The 15,347-nt window shown below is 30.7% G+C and overlaps 1 long non-coding RNA gene across 1 annotated transcript; it reads left to right on the forward strand.

Annotated features, from left to right (window-relative positions):
- The first annotated feature begins 4,472 nt into the window (after positions 1–4,472).
- Positions 4,473–5,146, forward strand: LOC111791233. The gene is made up of 2 exons (XR_002814621.1): positions 4,473–4,711; positions 4,792–5,146. It is a non-coding gene; the product is annotated as an uncharacterized LOC111791233 (long non-coding RNA).
- Positions 5,147–15,347: the final 10,201 nt, after the last annotated feature.

The raw sequence follows: 15,347 nt of genomic DNA on the forward strand, positions 1-15,347 counted from the left end.
TTCGTAGGGCAGCTAGGTGGCTTAACGCAAGCTTGTGGCTCCAAGTTGCTCTCTTCTGACTACTCAAGTCTTTCTTAGTTTGAGTGCACTAGGGACTAGACCCTCTGACCGTCGTTCACGATCCTATGGTGCTTAGTCTACTAGAGGCATCCTGACCTAGGTAATCGTTTAGTCAATCTAACTCTAATGCCCTAGCTCTGTGCAGATAAACACGCTCTACCAGGAGAACACACCTGAAGCTATCAAATATGATATCATGCACACACACAAGCAAAAAAGCTCAACGAGAGGTAACATCTATCAATCACCCGGAGCACAAATCTAAATAGCCCATCATCCTTTCTAAGAAGGCCAAAAGTATATAAAACATCATTCATCACAAATCTCATCATTGGGTCGTTTTTGTAATTTCTTACGTCATGCATACCACACTCATCCATATTTCCCAACTCGTATTCCAGTCATGAATATTTTCTTTCTAGCCTTACATAATACATAAAACAACATGGTCCTCGAAAATCTAACCTTAGGGGGCATAATGGTAATTTTATCATAACATACATAAAATACATACTCATCTAAAAACGTTATTCCAAAGTCCTTAGCATGCATTATCTAACCACCTAAGGTAAGGAATGATTGCATGATATCACATCCTAGCGATCCCTACAAGTATTACTTGCACAAAATTCATGTGGTTACTTACATAGATGATACGTGCCTTCCAAGTTAGCTTATTTCGCATATTACGAGCTCCAAAGTTCCTGAAATCTCTCTCACTTGGTGTTTACTTGTCAGGTTGCCGTTTGTGATACTTTTTCATACCTCTCTGGCTCTTTAACTTCGTCTTTTATAATAGCTGTATTGACATACTTTTTATTTGGCTTCTGGATTCTTTCTGACCATCTAAGTTGTTGAGGTGTCGTTTTCTTTTCACTAGGTTCACTTGATCGAGTTACTTCTTGCTCACCAACATCAGTATCACTTGGATCTTTATACTCATCAATACTTAACCAAATGTTCCCTTGTATTTTGTGGTAGAATTTCTTCAATGTTATTGAAGTTAGATGTAGTTTGAGCATCCTAAATCAATGTCCAGTTATTTTCATAATCGATATGCCTTTCATCATTTCCATGAGCGCTAGCTCATCTTCTTCTATGACACATATGCTTCTACATCCCATTCCTCCTCCTTCTTCCCGCAATTGTAGCAAATACCTTAATATTTCCTCCCTTGAGAACTTTTGTTGTCGTTCTTCTGAGCTCTCCTAGGTTGTGTAACTCCTTGGTGACTTCTTCCTTTGTCCCCATTTTTGTATCTACGATTGGTAGACAACTTATTGTTGCTTCGTCTTTCACGTGTGTAGAGCTCTTTTTCTTCACCCTTTAACGTGATGCCACTCATTTTCTTAGTCATGACTTTTTGGCTGACTAAAAAGTATTCAAACTTTACAAGTGATGGTTGAGCGAGCCATCATTGTACAACAATAATGAATCTTCTATATTTTGGTCGCAATTCGTGATAATGATCCTTTTCATTCAAGCTTCTCTAATGACAGACTTCGGGTCTAGTTCAGTCATCTCCCGACAGATTAACTTGACCCTGTAAAAGTACTGAGCAATCATTATGTCACATTGTGAGATTGATAACAACTCGTTCTCCAAAAGTTGTAACCTCGTATCATTCTTCTTTGAGACAATCATCACGAATGTATACCATGTTTCTTTTGATGTCTTATCATCCCAAATATGCTATAAGATCTCTTCTTCGATTGTTGTTTCTAAGGAAAACATTGTTTTGTCTGCTTTAATCCTCCATTTCAGCAAAGTGTCATTACGATTCTCCTCTGGCGGAGTAGTTTCACTCCCGCCAACCACCTCCCTAAAGGTCTTGTTCTTGTAAATAGAGCATCAGGCATGTTGCCCACATATTGTAGTTGTTGCGGTTGAGTTTCTTAATTCCTCAAATGATTTGGAAATCACCCATCATGTTGGAAACACCACGGTAATACCAAACAAGCATTTTCGATACAAAACTCGACGACTCACATCCCAAAGAAACTCACACACTAATAATCTTAAGAAATCCTTTTGACATGGAAGATCAGACAGAGCTGCAATCACATAATATAATAAGAATTTCAAGAGATCAAACAAACTACACCAACCTCGCTCTGACACCAGATTGTTGAACATAATTTTTTGTGGTAAACACTCGCACTCCTTATTAAAACCAATCGAGAATAAATTACAAAACACACTTTAGAAACTACTACACTCTATTTTGCTTGAAACTCCTTGAGATTTCTTGGGATGAAAAGCTTGTTAAAGTGGAGGGTATTTACTATATAATTTATTCCTAAAATATCTAATTATTTATTCTTGAAATACCTAAATGTTTTTCCTAGACATCTTTATTCCTAAATACCTTAATAATTTTTCTAAATTTTCTAGATATCTTTATTCCTCAAATATTTAGATATATATTTCTAAACTTTATAGACAATTGACGGTTACTATCATTCGACTCAACTTAATTAAGCAATTGAAGATATTTTAATAAAGAAAAAATAGGATAATTAGTCTAGATGGTTAGATTTAAAAGAAATTGGAGCTTTTATTTTTCAAAACAACATTTTAAAAAAGTAATTGAGATCTTTTACTTTTCAAAATTGTAACAAAGAACTTGTTGATACCAAGAAGTGAGGTATATTTCAAAAAGTGGATTGATGCCTCCAATATATAAAAGAAACCAAACCAAACAAGATACATTAAAAAAAACAATGGAAAACTTATGTTTAGCGTTCATCGTTGATATCTTTAAAGTTCAGAGGATAAATAATTGTTAGATATGAATTCGATGTGACACTCCTAATAAGCGTCGATAATGGGAGGGCGATCATGAAGAAGAAGTAGGCATCAGATTCTTGGGAGGCAACAACATTTTGGATCTCCCTTGTTGGTGTACATTATCTTTTTCCTTTATTCCACCTTTCACTTTCTTCATTTATAAAACTGGTTTGACATTGAGCAATGGTACTCTTTATCACCATTCTAATCACACACTATACATATATATTCCATTCATTTCAAGTCTTATTCAACTTCTTTGCATGTGTTCTCATTGATATGCTTAAAAAGTGGTGTATATTTAATCGGTACAGAACGTGCCGACCATAGATATGAATTCGCCTATTTTTAAATAGGAAAACTATAGATCATGTCGAAAGATTTCTTAGATTTTTTTAAAAGTATTAAAATATACTCTCTTTCTCTTCGTCATCTAGATGTAGAATTCTCCTTTTTTTTAGTAGGGTGTCTGTGAGTTGGGTCGGTCAGATTATGACATTTTTTTAGTCCAACATTTTTCGACCCAACCCAATTCTTGAGATTGTAAAATTTTTCAACCTAAATAACTCTTATTAAATAATAAATTCAACTTAATTCAACAATAAATTTTTTGGATTGGATTATTCATAAAACATATGTTTATTTATTTTTAAAATTTAAATTAAAATTTACCATTCAATTTAAATATATATTTTAAATAAAATAAATATATGTCTATATAACCGTATTATAAACAAAAATTTATACTTTAAAATTCACAATAAATTTGAGCGTCCAAAAGACCTAGCCTGCCTACAACCAAAGCTTAGAAGCCCTTAATTAAAGAGGTTTTTAGTCAATTTGGAGTGTTCTGATTCTTTCTTTGCTTCCGTTGCTCAGTACATCACCATCCACTCGAGGAGCCTATCCATACTTGATTATCCAGACCAAACAGCAACCTTTGGTCTTTCGAGTTGAGGCTCAAGGCGAGAATTAAGGGTATAGGCTCAAGGTTGCTCTACTTACTGAGACTGGGATCAAGTACATGACGGAAGAGACCCCATTAAACCTAAATTAATGTGAGGGGAATCCAAAAAATAACTCGATGCATAAACTTCTTAATTTTTTTTTGTCCTCCTACTTTTTAACAACTATTCAATTCAAATTGAATCTTTTAGTGTCAAACATATAGACTTATCTTTAAAAACTTTGAATTTAACCCCCAAAAAAATTATATTACAATGATTTGAACATAAGACTTTTAGAACTCGATCTAAATAAATAAATTTGATGAACTCGATCTATGTTCGAGTTTATTTGATTTGAACTAGATCATTGAATCCCGGGAACCCTAATCTTAGCATCACACAAAGGTGTAAGAAACACCTTCACCAGATTTGAAGGCTTTACACCAAAGATCAAAAACATATAGAACTCAAAAAAGCATTGGAAGAATATAATTTATATCAATCTAATCCCACTGTTAGCAAGCAAGAAAGGAATTTATACGAACACCTCACACTCCAAAAGCTGTTCCATTAGATGTAGAGAGAGAGGGAATATATTATTTTTTAAAATTATTATGAAACCTAAAATAGAAGCATAAATATTCCTCTCCTTCTTTCACTTTACCTTGACATATCGAGGCTCCTATCCAAGCTCCTCTATAATAACCTACTCTTAGAGCTATGGCTATGGCTATGGCTATCACCTAGCAAACAAAAAGGGGCATTAGATATCATGGGAGTATATGCATGCCTCCTTATTTCCCTCTTATTAATCTTTCAAACTCATTCCATTTCTTCCCTTTCCAATGGATCTCTTTCCATTTCCAACCACTCATTCAACTCTCAACCCCTTCAACACCATCATCAACTTTTGGGTAACATTAAAATTGTTTTCGACTTATTTCCTCGATCACGTGTAAAATGTTTTCCTTACCTTCTTTTCCTTGGTTGTCAGTGAACGGATGGGACGACGGAGAAGAGAATACGACCGCAGTGAATTCGGTTGTTTTAAAGGCTAAAGGGGGAAGGTCAGGCAGCGCCGGGGCGGGCACCAACAACCACCGGCCGGGGAAGGCGAAGAACGCAGCTGCGAGTTTGTTTGAGTTTAATATAATTTACTTTGTTCTCAACTCTGTTGGTCTCTTCCTATTCTTCTATATCAGTTCTTAAGAAGGAATCATATGAAAGGATAAGTATCTTTTTGGTTTTGTTTGAGGAAAGTTTAGTTATGAATCACTTATAACATGTATACATATGGATCATGGCATGATATGTTATGGATTGATGAATAAATTGGATTTTTAATGTTACGGCCATGGTAAGTAATATCAATTCCTCGTTCAATTGAGCTATTCCTATGCTTGTTGTTTGAAGATGGCGTTTGAGTTTAATATAAGTTTGTTCTCGTCAGGGCATATTCTAATCATTTTTTTTTAAAACAAAAACGCATGTAGGCAACGCATAGTACACTAAACCTAAAAATCCAGATCAATTCGACCGAATGATAAGGATTGAATTGGGTTAAAACGAATAGCATCTCGATTAGATTAATTTTCTAATTTGGTTTAGATTTGAGGTTCTAAGGACAAAATTGGTCCAGTAAATATATATATAGCAAATAGAAAGTAAAAATGTATGCAACATCTACGCCCTAACATGATTTAAATAATGACTTTTCCTTTTAAATCTCAAATTTAGAGAATTTTATTGACGTTGAATTTGAAGATGAGGTATTGGTTTTCTCTTGATTTGAGAGTTTCCTTTGGAATTGGATTCTGATTTTTTAGTATGCTATTCTTGGAGAAGTTTTGCACAAGATTTGTGAAGGAAACTGTAGTTAATTCGAAATTGAAAGACCGACATTTTGATGATCATCGAGAAATTAAAAGTTTTGTTATTTTTTACCATCTTTGGATGTGTTTATTTCCTTCTATCGTTGTCTTAAAATTAAGCTCATCGGAATTCTTGATTTTGGTTTGCGTTGGCAGAAGTGGTGAAACTAGAGAGCGCACTTGTTAGGTGGCGAGGGATGGAGTGCGGTGTCGCGGTCATGTTTGTCCAAGGCATGTTGCCTATGGGCGCATGTTGGATGTCCTGATCATATTTGTCCAAGATGTGTTGTTCATGGGAGGTCTTTACTAATTCTTTTTGTGTTAATTCGAGTGTGTATAACCGATCACCAAAATCATGTCTATGTCCACTAGGGCCAAAATGCCCCAAAATGCACTATAGGAGGATGTGACTAGTTGTCACGTTATTGTTGCTTATTCGTTTTTAGATTATAACATTACTTTATTTAAAAATAAATAATAAAAAAATTAACGTATTTCCTCGCTCACGTTTTCCAAAATATTTCTCCTAAATGTGACTCAAGGTTCAAGCATACGCCGATATTGTCCATGAAGTCCGATTCGCCCAAGAATTACGAAGGACCCAATGAATCAAGAACTTAATTTACCTTTATACCTAATCCTCAAGACATCATTCATTGGTGCCACTCTCAAGAATATCAATCTCCTATCTTCAATTTCAAGCTTCTACGCCTCACATCTACGTAGCTTTTCTGTCTACTTTGAACGGTACACATCCTTGCTCTAATTTTCTACACTTGCTCATTGATAACTTGAACTAGCTCGAGTCCTACCAATTCTCTATCGCCCACTTTATCCCAACATAACGGGGATCTATACCGTTTTCCATATAAAGCCTAGAACGATGTCATCTCCATGGTTGCCTAGAAGCTGTTGTTTTTTTTTTAAAAAAAAAAAAAAAAAANAGTGTAGTTTGGAGTCTCAACTCCCCCTGAAATCTAGTATGCAAGCGTGTAGAATGTCCTCTAGGATCTGATTCAAATGCTCTATTTGACTATGTGTTTGAGGGTGGAAGACAGTGCTGAAATCAAGGCGAGTATGTACTTTATGCATTCTCTGTATTCTCTATTAATGTAGATACGTGAAGTCATTAATATAAACCTTTAGCCATAATTTCTCCTTACCGTTTCTCTCTCTTGTTATTTATGTTCATCTAAATAAGTGTGTGAGTTGTTATAGAGTCCCACCAACTAGTATCAGAGCTAGGAGATATTCACCACCATCCATGAATATGGAAAGCTCAAAAATTGGAATCAATAAGTTTGATGGATTCGATTTCTGTTTTTGGAAGATGTAGTTGAAGATTATTTGTACTAGAAAAATCTCCATGATTTGGGCTAATGTCGGATACCATGACCACAAAGTAGTGGAAGCTCAAAGATCGGCAGGCTCTAGGGTTGATTCGGTTGATGTTGTCCAAAAACGTAATGTTCAACACAATCAAGGAGAAGACAACATCAGATCTATTGAATACGTTGTCGAATATGAACGAAAACTGTCGACTATGAGCAAGGTATATTTGATGCGTACGATTGTTCAATTTACAAATGTCTGAAAATAGATTTGTTGCGGATCATATAAATGAATTCGATATGTTTGTAAGTCAATTAAGCTCAATGAAATTAGTTTCGAAAATGAAATTAAAGTATTGATTTTGAAGTAATATTTACCTGAATCGTGAGATATTGTTGTTGTTGCGATCATCAATTCCGGAGGATTTGAGAAATTGAAGTTTAATGAAATTCGAAATGTAGTTCTAATCGAAAATATTCACAAACAGAAAATTGAATATTCATTAGGCAGTGCTCTCAATATTGATCGAAAGTGAAGAAGTAAATCAAAATGCCCAAATAAACATGACCGATCAAAATCAAATAATCGAAGAAAATCTCGAAATGTAACATATTAGAATTGTGGAGAAAATGGGCACTCTGGACAGATGTGTACAAAATTGAAAATGAAGCATAGTCACAAATCTGGATATAATGATCATTCTATAAAATCAACCTATGAGGATGTTCTCATCCTCAACATGGGCAACCCAATTAAATCTTGAATTTTAGATTCGGGTGCTTCTTTTATTCATCTCCAAACTAAGAAACTGTTTTGAAATTTTAATTTTGAAAATTTCCGGAAAATGTATCTTGCCAACAACTTAGAGATTAGAGGAAGATGGATGTTTGCATACAAACTCTACAAGTAATCAAGGTAATCAAGGGAAAACGAAGGATGACATATATATTCTTCGTCTCAAGAAGAATTTGATCTCTATTGATAAGTTGGACAGCACAGATCATACAATAAAGTTTGGAAAGAGTTTGTGTGCTACGGTGTGGGTATCACGTGACACAAAATTGGAATCTTATATACCACTGCATAGTGTACAAATGTGGCTACTATTACTAGCAGTGCTTCCAATTCAAGTTTATGGTACAATAAACTTGGACATATGAGTGCCAAAGGAATAAAGAGGTTAGCTGCAGAAGGAGTTCATAAAGCTTGAAAATTGATATGGGTCTTTGTGATGAGTTAGCTTCCAATTCGAGTTAGTTACTTTATGGCCAAATAGAAATGAGTTAGTTTCACAAACGTTGTTAGAGAACCAAAGAAAGTGTGGTTGCAAATGGTTCGTACAGACATTTTGGAACTATATCCAGTTTATCACTTGGTGGATCAGGTTCTACGTCATCTTCATTGATGATTTGAGTAGGAAGATATGAGTTTATTTCTTGAAACACACCTAAAATGTATTTGCCACTTTTATGGATGAAGGTGTGGAAAATTGAAGTTGAAAATCATACCTATTTAAAGATCAAATGCCTAAGGTCTGACAATGAAAGAGATGATAAGTCATAATCTAGAGCATTTTGTGCAAGTTGAGGGAACGAGATTAATGTGAGTAGTCACACATAAGACAATACAAAATTATATTGAAATAATGAACAGAACATTGAATGAGTGGAGAAGGATCAAAGAATACAGCATACATATTAACAAAATGTGTTATGTTGAGAAATTGAGGTTGTGTAAAGCCTTAATTAGTTCGGTGCAGAGAAGATATTGATCTGTCCGTAATAAAGTTATATTTGGACTATGAGTGTGTTGCTTATTTATAACTTAGTCAATAGTCATAGATAATGCATGACTATATATAATAAATGAAATGTCATATATATGTATAGTAAATGATTATATATGATTATTAGATAGTTATATCCGAGGAAACCATACTATATATATCCATTAAGCAGAGTTTTTTTATTTTTTTTTATTATTTTTTTTTTACGTATTTTGTATTATAATACATACTTAAAAGTCATCAATAAAAACATCATTACATTTTCTCTTTCCAACTTTTTGTGTTCATTTACATCGAACATGTGAGTTGTTGTGGCGTCTTAATAGAAACACCAGAATGTTAAGAATACATACAATCACACATCTGCACCCTATCTCGCACAACCGAATGCATCAGCCTCCATATTAAAAGATTTTGGTCAATTTTATTATATGGTATGGATTACATAGACTAACACATATATTTGGCTAAAAATCACATTTAACTTCTAATCATTACATTTTACCATTTTTACATTTATTTGATCTATTAATATATCTATATTTCTTATAACTTTCAATGAGAGTTGTTGTCGTTATTTTCTTTTATTTTTCTTAAGCCAATTTCAATGGCAATTGCTAAAATGGCATAATTTAGAAAAATAAAAATAAAAATGAAGATTTGTGTGGCGGGCAATAGAAAAAATATCTGAAAAATTCAAATGTATTTTTGGAAGTATTAAAATATTAAAACGTGAAGGTTTGAATATATCCAATTTAAATGTCATTACCACGTAATAAATATCTAATTTTGGAATTGCCAGCTCAACTTGACTTTCTTGACTTTGCCACCTATCAGTTTTCTTGATCGAAACACCCTTTATTTAAATAAAAATAAAAAAAGAAAAAGAAAAAAAAAAGTAAAATTTGTATGATAAAAGTAGTGGAATTTAAAAGATTTATTATTATTATTATTATTTTAATTCAACTTGTATGATATTTAATTAAATCCAATTATTTCAAAAATATTAATTGGGGTTTAATGGTCATAGAAATACATTAATTTATTAAATGAATTATATGACTTAAATAAAAATAATCATATTAAATTAAATTGGTTAAAATATCTACTTTTGTTTGAATCCAACGACTGCATGTATTGAAATTAGTGAAAGAAATTAGGTAAAATTTGAAGGTAGGTTTTTGTCCCATTTTAAATTTTGAACTCTTTTGAAGAACTTTATAAATATTTATTATTACTAAAAAGAAAAAATATTAAAGATGGATATAAAAATTTTCAACCTTTACCAGTTGCATGTGGTACACGTGTCGGTTACATTAATCTAGACTCTCGCATTCCAAGGCTGCTCCCGTTTACTCCTTCAAAACGGTGTGTTCATACGCGGTTTCGAGTCAACCCGGCGGTGACATCCTCTTTATTTATTTTTTTTTATTATTTTTTTTTTTTTCATTTTAGACCTCAAGTTTTCTAAGATTCCAAATTTTTATTTTTTATTATTGTCTTAAAATTTGAATTATGATTATTTTAGAATAAATTTGGAAGTCTGACAAGCACGAGATTTAAATTGGTGATGACGTGGCTGGGCTATCTAAGACCATTAAAAGATGTGCCGTTCGTCACGTGTCATCATGCCCGCCACGTTGTATCCTCTCTCATTAGTTACTTTTTTTCTCCTTTTTGACGGTGCTTCGACAGTAAAACAAAAATTCCCTTTATTTTATTGTTTTTTTTTTTTTGTTTTAAATATGTTTTAAATAAAGAAAAATGAAATACCATGATTTAATAGGATTTAATTTGATTAATTTCCGACCCTCCAACCCAAACTATAAATATTATATTCAATTATTTTTCTTTTTTATTTGAATTAAATTGAATATTTGAAAAATAGAAAATTTAGGTCCGTTCACAAATTAATAATTTTTTTAGTTGATTAAACCAACCTAAAAATAAGATTACAACATAATTCTACTCTCCTTAATTTTTTAATTTCCTTTTGTTTTTAATTTTTTTAAAAAAAAAAACTACTAATTTTGTAATTTCACTTTTATACATATTTTTTATTTTTTAAAAAAATTCAACCAAAGTAATTGATCCTATTAGACATAAATTTTTGAATNTTTAAAAAAACTACTAATTTTGTAATTTCACTTTTATACATATTTTTTATTTTTTTAAAAAAATCAACCAAAGTAATTGATCCTATTAGACATAAATTTTTGAATATTCATTAAGTCAGTAAACACTTTTTATAATTTCAAATACCAAATAAATACAAACTTTCTAAGTTTGTAATTTAACAAAAATATAATTATTTTATATTCTTAAAAAAAATAATTAATGCAAGAAAGTAGATATAATATGAGTAAAGAGAAATTCTAATAATCTAAGTTAAAAGTAGAATCGTAAAGTAAAAATAGGCTTTCATATTTCAAAAAGTTGAAAAAGTATTTCAAAATGAATAAGTAAATACATTTTTCAATCCGATGAAAACTGTCAACCCAAAGAGTCAGTAGTATTAATAACTATTTTTAAATCAAAGAAAAACTAATAAAATCAAGCCCAGCATTAAAATCTCCAAATGAAAAATAGAACTGAGTAAATTTGTGAAAAAAATCAACTTAAAATTTTAGATTCATGAAATAGTCTGAAACAAAAGTATTAAAGGGAATAGAGAAAATTTCTATAAGAAGTTAAAGATAAGCTTAGAAGGAAGGATTTGGTGACAACTTTAGGGCTCGAACTGTGTGCACTAGTGAGGACAATTGACCCCGACTCAACTTTTATAGTCGAGTAGCTCAACAATTGTGGTTTTAAAAAAAAAAAATTAGCTCGTGAATATTCAAAAAAGTATAATATAAATTTCAAATATTACACGAAGAAAGTACATGTGACAATAACTTTAAAGAGAAATTCTAACTATCCAACTCTCTAGTAACATGTTGAATAAGTAAACACATTTTGATTTTAAGATGGGTGAAAGTTATCAACGGAAAGAGACAATAATATTGAGAGTCCTTTTAGGTTCAAACAGAAATTTTAATTACCTACTTTCTAAAAGTAGAATAGTAACTTAAAAAATCTACTCTTCAAAGTAAATAGTAACTTAAAAATAGGCTTTCGATATTTGAAAAATTACTTCAAAATTAATAAGTAAACACATCTTCCAATCAGATGCGTGAAAGCTGTCAATTGGATCAAAGAACAAAGAAAAAAGAACAAAATCAACTGACAACATTTAGAATCTCCAAATAGATAAAATTTTAGATCTATTGATCCAGACAAAAGAAAAAGTCAACTTAAATTTTAGATCTGTGGATCGAGACAAATTAATAAAAGAAATCAAACAAATTTCTTTAAGAAGTTAACTGACAGGAATTGTTTTGAGGACGACTTTAGGTCTTGAGCTATGTGCACTAATGAGAAGAGACAACACCGACTCAACTTTTATTGTCGAGTAGCTCAACAATTAGGGTTTTCAAACTTTCTCGCTTATAAATGTTGGAGAAAACATAATACAAATTTCAAATATTATCCAACTTTTTCACTTAGGATAACCACCCATCCTCTTCTCTTAGAAGGATTATTTATTTATATTATATTTATATGAAATTAAGTAAAATAATGTTTGGTAGATTTTAATTTTGAAAAACAAGTTAATAAATTATACTAAATTTGTATGATTTAGTTAGGAGGACAAAAGTAAACTTGTTATTTAGAAAAGATTTATTATAAGATAATTATGTAAAAAATGGTATGATTTATAATTTTATTTCATTTAAAGTATTTGATAGAAGAGAAAATAATTGAATTGAAACCCTCCAAATTCCTAGAGAAAACAGATGTAGGGAGTTAATCTATCTCGACAATCGAATTAATTTCGGACCATTCGGACTATCCAACCCAAACTATAAAAATTGGACAACATTAGTTCTTTTCGTTTGGATTAGGTTGAATTTTTAAAAAAACAAAAAATTGAGTATGGGTTGACGGTTGACATTTATTTATTAGTATGATTTAGTTTGAATTAATGTTTGATTTTTCTTTATTTAAAAAAAAAACAATAAAATACTTAAAAAATAATTGAACCTAATATTTGAATGATAAATGTCTTAATCTTTTTAAAAGTAAGGTACCAAAGTTGTTCATAATTTACTTCTCTCCCTAATTTTCTAGTTTCTTTTTTTTTTTTTTATTAATTTTTGTCTTTAAAAACTACTCTAATTTTGTAATTTCACTTTTAAAACCAAATTCAATCTACGGGTAACTTGGATAACTTTACACGGTTAGAGAACTTTAGATATTTTATAAAGCTGAAAAAAAATTTGATAGTAAACACATTTTTCAACCAGACGCGTGAAAGCTTCAATTCGAAAGAGAAAGTGTTATTGACAATCATTTTGAGATTAGAACCCTAACTTTAAAATAGGAGTTGAAAAAAGTAATTTAAAATAAATGAGTGGACACATTTTACAACAAGATGGGTGAAAAGTTGTCTGTTGAAAGAGAGGATGAATAAGTAAACACATTTTACAACAAGATGTCTCAAAAAGCTGTCAATTGAAAGAGATGAATAAGTAAACACATTTTGGGGGAAGCTGTCAATTGAAGAGACAATAGTATTGAAAGCTATTTTGAGATCAGAATTGTAGTTGAAGAAAGTATTTCAAAATGAATAAGTAAACACGTTTACAACAAGATCGCCTGAAAGCTCTTAATGGAGAGTGACAGTAAATTGACAGTCATTTTGAGATTAGAGAAAAAAAAGAATAAAATCAAACGACATTAGAATCAGCCATTTTGAGATTAGAGAAAGAAAAAAAAAAACATAAAATCAAACTGACATTAGAATCAGCCATTTTGAAATTAGAAAAAAAAAACATAAAATCAAACCACTGACAATAGAATCAACCATTTTGAGATTAGAGATAAAAANTAGCCATTTTGAGATTAGAGAAAAAAGAGAAGATAAAATCAAACGGACATTAGAATCAAACATTTTGAGATTAGAGAAAAGAAAAAGATAAAATCAAAGGAATCAGCTATTTTGATATTAGAGAAAAAAAAAATCAAACGACATTAAAATCAATAATTTTGAGATTAGAGAAAAAAAAAAATCAAACCCACATTATAATCCATCATTTTGAGATTAGAGAGAAAAAAAAAAAGATAAAATCAAACCGCCAATTTGAAATTAAAAGATAAAATCAAACGTGACATTAGAATCAGCAATTTTGAGATTAGAGAAAGAAAAAAAAAAGATAAAATTAAACAGCAAATTAGAGGGAAAAAAAGATAAAATCAAACGGATTCATTGGCCATTTTGAGATTAGAACCTTAGAATTAGCCATTTTGAGATTAAAACATTAGAATTAGCTTTGAGATTAGAGAAAAAAAAAAAAGATAAAATCAAACTGCCATTTTGAAATTAAGGAAAAAAATGATAAAATTAAACGGACATTAGAATCAACCATTTTGAGATTAGAGAAAAAAAAAAAAAAGAATGGATAAAATCAAACTGACATTATAATCCGCTATTTTGAGTAAAATCAAACCAACATTATAATCAGCCATTTTGAGATTAGAGAAAAAAATAAAAATAAAATCAAACCAATCCGCTATTTTGAGATTAGAGAAAAAAAAAGAAAAAAAAAAGATAAAATCAAACGAATGAATCAGCCATTTTGAAATTAGAACATTAGAATTAACTATTTTGAGATGAGAGAGAGAAAAAAAAAAGGATAAAATCAACCCGACATTAGAATCAACCATTTTGAGATTAGAGAAAAAAAAAAAAGATAAAAAATAATAAAATCAAACGGACATTAGAATCACAATTTTGAGATTAGAGGAAAAAAAAATTATTAGAATCAGCTTCTTCTTCTTCTTTTTTTAAGAAAGATCAGAACCCGCAATTTTTTAAATTAGAGAAAAAAAAAGGATAAAATGAAATCCATATTAAAATCGGTCATTTCGAGATTAGAGAAAAAAAAAATCAACCTATCTTAGAATCTCCAAATAAAAAATGGTGCCCGAGTAAATTTGTGAAAAAAAGTCAACTTAAAATTTTAGATTAGATAAAATTATAAAAAGAAATAGAGAAAATTTGTATAAAAAGTTAAAGATAAGCTTAGNTGGTGCCCGAGTAAATTTGTGAAAAAAAGTCAACTTAAAATTTTAGATTAGATAAAATTATAAAAAGAAATAGAGAAAATTTGTATAAAAAGTTAAAGATAAGCTTAGAAGGGATAATTTGGTGAGATTTTAGATCTCAGCTTGTGCACTAGTGGGGAGAGTCGACCTCGACTCAACTTTTATTAGTCGGTTTTCAAATTTTGTAGTTCCTCGATGTTATAGAAAGCCTAATACAATTTTCAAATATTAATAACCACCCATCCTTGTTTCTCTTATAAGGATTATTTATTTATTTTATATTTATAAAGAAAACAACTATGAAATTTGTAAGATCAACACTCTTAACCAAAAAGAATTTTGGTTCATTTTATGTCATTATGAAATTCACCCACAAATTAATTTTTTTTTTTAAAAAAAAAAAAAAAAAAA

The sequence above is a fragment of the Cucurbita pepo genome, chromosome LG03 (genome assembly GCF_002806865.2).
Source record: "Cucurbita pepo subsp. pepo cultivar mu-cu-16 chromosome LG03, ASM280686v2, whole genome shotgun sequence".
NCBI lineage: Eukaryota > Viridiplantae > Streptophyta > Magnoliopsida > Cucurbitales > Cucurbitaceae > Cucurbita > Cucurbita pepo.